The sequence below is a fragment of the Mobula birostris genome, chromosome 6 (genome assembly GCF_030028105.1).
Source record: "Mobula birostris isolate sMobBir1 chromosome 6, sMobBir1.hap1, whole genome shotgun sequence".
Lineage (NCBI taxonomy): Eukaryota > Metazoa > Chordata > Chondrichthyes > Myliobatiformes > Myliobatidae > Mobula > Mobula birostris.
Genome location: NC_092375.1, coordinates 95,701,184 through 95,709,669, shown reverse-complemented (window position 1 = coordinate 95,709,669; position 8,486 = coordinate 95,701,184).

Below are 8,486 nucleotides of genomic sequence, written 5' to 3'. Positions count from 1 at the left end.
GGGGTGATAAACTAGTCCAGCTGGTGTTTCTGCCCCATTGGGGTGATAAACTGGTCCAGCTGGTGCTCCTGCTCCACTGGGATGATGAACTGATCCAGCAGCTGTTCTTGTCCAACTGGGGTGATGAACTTGTCCAGCTGGTGTTCCTGCCCCACTGGGATGATGAACTGATCCAGCTGGTGTTCCATTGGGGTGATGAACTGATCCAGCTGGTGTTCCTGCCCCACTGGGGTGATGAACTTATCCAGCTGGCTTTCCTGCCCCACTGGGGTGATGAACTGATCCAGCTGGTGTTCCTGCCCCACTGGGGTGATGAACTGGTCCAGCTGGTGTTCCTGCCCCACTGGGATGATGAACTGGTCCAGCTGGTGTTCCTACCCCACTGGGGTGATGAACTGATCCAGCTGGTGTTCCATTGGGGTGATGAACTGGCCCAGCTGGTGTTCCTGCCCCACTGGGGTGATGAACTGGTCCAGCTGGTGTTCCTGCCCCACTGGGGTGATGAACTGGTCCAGCTTGTGTTCCTGCCCCACTGGGGTGATGAACTGATCCAGCTGATGTTCCTGCCCCACTGTGGTGATGAACTGATCCAGCAGCTGTTCTTGCCCAACTGGGGTGATGAACTGATCCAGCTGCTGTTCCTGCCCCACTGGGGGATGAACTGGTCCCGCTGGTGTTCCTGCCCAGCTGGGTTGATGAACTGATACAGCTGGTGTTCCTGCCCCACTAGGGTGATGAACTGGTCTAGCTGGTTTTTCTGCCCAACTGGGGTGATGAACTGATCCAGCTGGTGTTCCTGCCCCACTGGTGTGATGAACTGGTCCATCTGGTGTTCCTGCTCCACTGGGGTGATGAACTGATCCAGCTGGTGTTGCTGCCACACTGTGGTGATGAAATGGTCCAGCTGGTGTTCCTGCCCCAATGGGGTGATGAACTTGTTCAGCTGGTGTTCCTGCCCCACTGAGGTGATAAACAGGTCTTGCTAGTATTTCTGCCCCACTGGGGTGATGAACTGATCCAGCTGGTGTTCCATTGGGGTAATGAACTTATCCAGCTGGTTTTCCTGCCACACTGGGGTGATGAACTGGTCCAGCTGGTGTTCCTGCCCCACTGGGATGATGAACTGGTCCAGCTGGTGTTCCTGCCCCACTGGGGTGATGAACTTGTCCAGCTGGTGTTCCTGCCCCACTGAGGTGATAAACACGTCTTGCTAGTATTTCTGCCCCACTGGGGTGATGAACTGATCCAGCTGGTGTTCCTGCCCCACTGGGGGATGAACTGGTCCCGCTGGTGTTCCTGCCCAGCTGGGTTGATGAACTGATACAGCTGGTGTTCCTGCCCCACTAGGGTGATGAACTGGTCTAGCTGGTTTTTCTGCCCAACTGGGGTGATGAACTGATCCAGCTGGTGTTCCTGCCCCACTGGTGTGATGAACTGGTCCATCTGGTGTTCCTGCTCCACTGGGGTGATGAACTGATCCAGCTGGTGTTGCTGCCACACTGTGGTGATGAAATGGTCCAGCTGGTGTTCCTGCCCCAATGGGGTGATGAACTTGTCCAGCTGGTGTTCCTGCCCCACTGAGGTGATAAACAGGTCTTGCTAGTATTTCTGCCCCACTGGGGTGATGAACTGATCCAGCTGGTGTTCCATTGGGGTAATGAACTTATCCAGCTGGTTTTCCTGCCCCACTGGGGTGATGAACTGGTCCAGCTGGTGTTCCTGCCCCACTGGGATGATGAACTGGTCCAGCTGGTGTTCCTGCCCCACTGGGGTGATGAACTTGTCCAGCTGGTGTTCCTGCCCCACTGAGGTGATAAACACGTCTTGCTAGTATTTCTGCCCCACTGGGGTGATGAACTGATCCAGCTGCTGTTCCTGCCCCACTGGGGGATGAACTGGTCCCGCTGGTGTTCCTGCCCAGCTGGGTTGATGAACTGATACAGCTGGTGTTCCTGCCCCACTAGGGTGATGAACTGGTCTAGCTGGTTTTTCTGCCCAACTGGGGTGATGAACTGATCCAGCTGGTGTTCCTGCCCCACTGGTGTGATGAACTGGTCCATCTGGTGTTCCTGCTCCACTGGGGTGATGAACTGATCCAGCTGGTGTTGCTGCCACACTGTGGTGATGAAATGGTCCAGCTGGTGTTCCTGCCCCAATGGGGTGATGAACTTGTCCAGCTGGTGTTCCTGCCCCACTGAGGTGATAAACAGGTCTTGCTAGTATTTCTGCCCCACTGGGGTGATGAACTGATCCAGCTGGTGTTCCATTGGGGTAATGAACTTATCCAGCTGGTTTTCCTGCCCCACTGGGGTGATGAACTGGTCCAGCTGGTGTTCCTGCCCCACTGGGATGATGAACTGGTCCAGCTGGTGTTCCTGCCCCACTGGGGTGATGAACTTGTCCAGCTGGTGTTCCTGCCCCACTGAGGTGATAAACACGTCTTGCTAGTATTTCTGCCCCACTGGGGTGATGAACTGATCCAGCTGGTGTTCCATTGGGGTAATGAACTTATCCAGCTAGTTTTCCTGCCCCACTGGGGTGATGAACTGGTCCAGCTGGTGTTCCCACCCCATTGGGGTGATCAACTGATCCAGCTGGTGTTCGATTGGGGTGATGAACTGGTCCAGATGGTTTTCCTGCCCCATAGGTGTGATGAACTGGTCCAGCTGGTGTTCCTGCCCCACTGTGGTCATGAACTGGTCCAGCTGGTGTTCCTGCCCCACTGGGGTGATGAACTGGTCCAGCTGGTGTTCCTGCCCCACTGGGATGATGAACTGGTCCAGCTGGTGTTCCTGCCCCACTGGGGTGATGAACTTGTCCAGCTGGTGTTCCTGCCCCACTGAGGTGATAAACACGTCTTGCTAGTATTTCTGCCCCACTGGGGTGATGAACTGATCCAGCTGGTGTTCCATTGGGGTAATGAACTTATCCAGCTAGTTTTCCTGCCCCACTGGGGTGATGAACTGGTCCCGCTGGTGTTCCTGCCCAGCTGGGTTGATGAACTGATACAGCTGGTGTTCCATTGGGGTGATGAACTGGTCCAGCTGGTGTTCCTGCCCCACTGGGGTGATGAACTGGTCCAGCTGGTGTTCCTGCCCCACTGGGGTGATGAACTGGTCCAGCTGGTGTTCCTGCCCCACTGGGCTGATGAACTGATCCAGCTGGTGTTGCTGCCACACTGGGGTGATGAAATGGTCCAGCTGGTGTTCCTGCTCTACTGGGGTGATCAACAGGTCCAGCTAGCTTTTCTGCCCCAATGGGGTGATGAACTGGTCCAGCTGGTGTTCCTGCCCCAGTAGGGTGATGAATTGGTCCAGCTAGTGTTCCAGCTCCACTGGGGAAATGAACTGATCCAGCTGGTATTCGTGCCCCACTGGGGTGATGAACTGGTCCAGCTGGTGTTACTGCCCCACTGGGGTGATGAACTGGTCCAGCTGGTGTTCCTGCCCCACTGGGGTGATGAACTGATCCAGCTGGTGTTCCATTTGGGTGATGAACTGGTCCAGCTGGTTTTCGTGCCCCACTGGGCTGATGAACTGGTTTCAGCTGGTGTTCCTGCCACACTGAGGTGATGAACTGGTCCAGCTGATGTTCCTGTCCCACTGGGGTGATGAACTTGTCCAGCTGGTGTTCCTGTCCCACTGGGGTGATGAACTGGTCCCGCTAGTGTTCCTGCCCGACTGGGGAGATGAACAGGTCTAGACGTTTTTTCTGCCCCACCGGGCCGATGAAATGATCCAGCTGGTGTTCCATTGAGGCGATGAACTGTTCCAGCTGGTCTTCCTGCGCCACTGGTGTGATGAACTGGTCCAGCTGTTTTATAAGCCCCACTGGGGTGATGAACTAGTTCAGTTGGTGATCCTGCCCCACTGGAATGATGAACTGGTCCTGCTGGTGTTCCTGCTCCATTGGGGTGATAAACTAGTCCAGCTGGTGTTTCTGCCCCATTGGGGTGATAAACTGGTCCAGCTGGTGCTCCTGCTCCACTGGGATGATGAACTGATCCAGCAGCTGTTCTTGTCCAACTGGGGTGATGAACTTGTCCAGCTGGTGTTCCTGCCCCTCTGGGATGATGAACTGATCCAGCTGGTGTTCCATTGGGGTGATGAACTGATCCAGCTGGTGTTCCTGCCCCACTGGGGTGATGAACTTATCCAGCTGGTTTTCCTGCCCCACTGGGGTGATGAACTGATCCAGCTGGTGTTCCTGCCCCACTGGGGTGATGAACTGGTCCAGCTGGTGTTCCTGCCCCACTGGGATGATGAACTGGTCCAGCTGGTGTTCCTGCCCCACTGGGGTGATGAACTTGTCCAGCTGGTGTTCCTGCCCCACTGAGGTGATAAACACGTCTTGCTAGTATTTCTGCCCCACTGGGGTGATGAACTGATCCAGCTGGTGTTCCATTGGGGTAATGAACTTATCCAGCTAGTTTTCCTGCCCCACTGGGGTGATGAACTGGTCCAGCTGGTGTTCCTGCCCCACTGGGGTGATGAACTGGTCCAGCTGGTGTTCCTGCCCCACTGGGGTGATGAACTGATCCAGCTGGTGTTCCATTTGGGTGATGAACTGGTCCAGCTGGTTTTCGTGCCCCACTGGGCTGATGAACTGGTTTCAGCTGGTGTTCCTGCCACACTGAGGTGATGAACTGGTCCAGCTGATGTTCCTGTCCCACTGGGGTGATGAACTTGTCCAGCTGGTGTTCCTGTCCCACTGGGGTGATGAACTGGTCCAGCTAGTGTTCCTGCCCGACTGGGGAGATGAACAGGTCTAGACGTTTTTTCTGCCCCACCGGGCCGATGAAATGATCCAGCTGGTGTTCCATTGAGGCGATGAACTGTTCCAGCTGGTGTTCCTGCCCTACTGGAGTGATGAACTGATCCAGCTGGTGTTCCTGCCCCACTGGGGTGATGAACTTCTCCAGCTGGTGTTCCTGCCACACTGAGGTGATCAACTGATCCATCTGGTGTTCGATTGGGGTGATGAACTGGTCCAGCTGGTTTTCCTGCCCCACTGGGGTGATGAACTGGTCCAGCTGGTGTTCCAGCTCCACTGGGGAGATGAACTGATCCATCTGCCATGTGTTCCTGCCCCACTGCACTGATGAACTGATTCACGTGGTGTTCCATTGAGGTAATGAACTGATCCAGCTGGTGTTCCTGCCCAACTGGGGAGATGAACTGTTCCAGCAGGTGTTCCTGCGCCACTGGTGTGATGAACTGGTCCAGCTGTTTTATAAGCCCCACTGGGGTGATGAACTAGTTCAGTTGGTGATCCTGCCCCACTGGAATGATGAACTGGTCCTACTGGTGTTCCTGCTCCATTGGGGTGATAAACTAGTCCAGCTGGTGTTTCTGCCCCATTGGGATGATGAACTGGTCCAGCTGGTGTTCCTACCCCACTGGGGTGATGAACTGATCCAGCTTTTGTTCCATTGGGGTGAAGAACTGGCCCAGCTGGTGTTCCTGCCCCACTGGGGTGATGAACTGGTCCAGCTGGTGTTCCTGCCCCACTGGGGTGATGAACTGGTCCAGCTTGTGTTCCTGCCCCACTGGGGTGATGAACTGATCCAGCTGGTGTTCCTGCCCCACTGTGGTGATGAACTGATCCAGCAGCTGTTCTTGCCCAACTGGGGTGATGAACTGATCCAGCTGCTGTTTCTGCCCCACTGGGGTGATGAACAGGTCCAGCTGGTGTTCCTGCCCCACTGGGGGATGAACTTGTCCCGCTGGTGTTCCTGCCCAGCTGGGTTGATGAACTGATACAGCTGGTGTTCCATTGGGGTGATGAACTGATCCAGCTGGTGTTCCTGTCCCACTGGGGTGATGAACTGGTCCAGCTAGTGTTCCTGCCCGACTGGGGAGATGAACAGGTCTAGACGTTTTTTCTGCCCCACCGGGCCGATGAAATGATCCAGCTGGTGTTCTATTGAGGCGATGAACTGTTCCAGCTGGTGTTCCTGCCCTACTGGAGTGATGAACTGATCCAGCTAGTGTTCCTGCCCCACTGGGGTGATGAACTTCTCCAGCTGGTGTTCCTGCCCCACTGAGGTGATAAACAGGTCTTGCTAGTATTTCTGCCCCACTGGGGTGATGAACTGATCCAGCTGGTGTTCCATTGGGGTAATGAACTTATCCAGCTGGTTTTCCTGCCACACTGGGGTGATGAACTGGTCCAGCTGGTGTTCCTGCCCCACTGGGATGATGAACTGGTCCAGCTGGTGTTCCTGCCCCACTGGGGTGATGAACTTGTCCAGCTGGTGTTCCTGCCCCACTGAGGTGATAAACACGTCTTGCTAGTATTTCTGCCCCACTGGGGTGATGAACTGATCCAGCTGGTGTTCCTGCCCCACTGGGGGATGAACTGGTCCCGCTGGTGTTCCTGCCCAGCTGGGTTGATGAACTGATACAGCTGGTGTTCCTGCCCCACTAGGGTGATGAACTGGTCTAGCTGGTTTTTCTGCCCAACTGGGGTGATGAACTGATCCAGCTGGTGTTCCTGCCCCACTGGTGTGATGAACTGGTCCATCTGGTGTTCCTGCTCCACTGGGGTGATGAACTGATCCAGCTGGTGTTGCTGCCACACTGTGGTGATGAAATGGTCCAGCTGGTGTTCCTGCCCCAATGGGGTGATGAACTTGTCCAGCTGGTGTTCCTGCCCCACTGAGGTGATAAACAGGTCTTGCTAGTATTTCTGCCCCACTGGGGTGATGAACTGATCCAGCTGGTGTTCCATTGGGGTAATGAACTTATCCAGCTGGTTTTCCTGCCCCACTGGGGTGATGAACTGGTCCAGCTGGTGTTCCTGCCCCACTGGGATGATGAACTGGTCCAGCTGGTGTTCCTGCCCCACTGGGGTGATGAACTTGTCCAGCTGGTGTTCCTGCCCCACTGAGGTGATAAACACGTCTTGCTAGTATTTCTGCCCCACTGGGGTGATGAACTGATCCAGCTGCTGTTCCTGCCCCACTGGGGGATGAACTGGTCCCGCTGGTGTTCCTGCCCAGCTGGGTTGATGAACTGATACAGCTGGTGTTCCTGCCCCACTAGGGTGATGAACTGGTCTAGCTGGTTTTTCTGCCCAACTGGGGTGATGAACTGATCCAGCTGGTGTTCCTGCCCCACTGGTGTGATGAACTGGTCCATCTGGTGTTCCTGCTCCACTGGGGTGATGAACTGATCCAGCTGGTGTTGCTGCCACACTGTGGTGATGAAATGGTCCAGCTGGTGTTCCTGCCCCAATGGGGTGATGAACTTGTCCAGCTGGTGTTCCTGCCCCACTGAGGTGATAAACAGGTCTTGCTAGTATTTCTGCCCCACTGGGGTGATGAACTGATCCAGCTGGTGTTCCATTGGGGTAATGAACTTATCCAGCTGGTTTTCCTGCCCCACTGGGGTGATGAACTGGTCCAGCTGGTGTTCCTGCCCCACTGGGATGATGAACTGGTCCAGCTGGTGTTCCTGCCCCACTGGGGTGATGAACTTGTCCAGCTGGTGTTCCTGCCCCACTGAGGTGATAAACACGTCTTGCTAGTATTTCTGCCCCACTGGGGTGATGAACTGATCCAGCTGGTGTTCCATTGGGGTAATGAACTTATCCAGCTAGTTTTCCTGCCCCACTGGGGTGATGAACTGGTCCAGCTGGTGTTCCCACCCCATTGGGGTGATCAACTGATCCAGCTGGTGTTCGATTGGGGTGATGAACTGGTCCAGATGGTTTTCCTGCCCCATAGGTGTGATGAACTGGTCCAGCTGGTGTTCCTGCCCCACTGTGGTCATGAACTGGTCCAGCTGGTGTTCCTGCCCCACTGGGGTGATGAACTGGTCCAGCTGGTGTTCCTGCCCCACTGGGATGATGAACTGGTCCAGCTGGTGTTCCTGCCCCACTGGGGTGATGAACTTGTCCAGCTGGTGTTCCTGCCCCACTGAGGTGATAAACACGTCTTGCTAGTATTTCTGCCCCACTGGGGTGATGAACTGATCCAGCTGGTGTTCCATTGGGGTAATGAACTTATCCAGCTAGTTTTCCTGCCCCACTGGGGTGATGAACTGGTCCCGCTGGTGTTCCTGCCCAGCTGGGTTGATGAACTGATACAGCTGGTGTTCCATTGGGGTGATGAACTGGTCCAGCTGGTGTTCCTGCCCCACTGGGGTGATGAACTGGTCCAGCTGGTGTTCCTGCCCCACTGGGGTGATGAACTGGTCCAGCTGGTGTTCCTGCCCCACTGGGCTGATGAACTGATCCAGCTGGTGTTGCTGCCACACTGGGGTGATGAAATGGTCCAGCTGGTGTTCCTGCTCTACTGGGGTGATCAACAGGTCCAGCTAGCTTTTCTGCCCCAATGGGGTGATGAACTGGTCCAGCTGGTGTTCCTGCCCCAGTAGGGTGATGAATTGGTCCAGCTAGTGTTCCAGCTCCACTGGGGAAATGAACTGATCCAGCTGGTATTCGTGCCCCACTGGGGTGATGAACTGGTCCAGCTGGTGTTA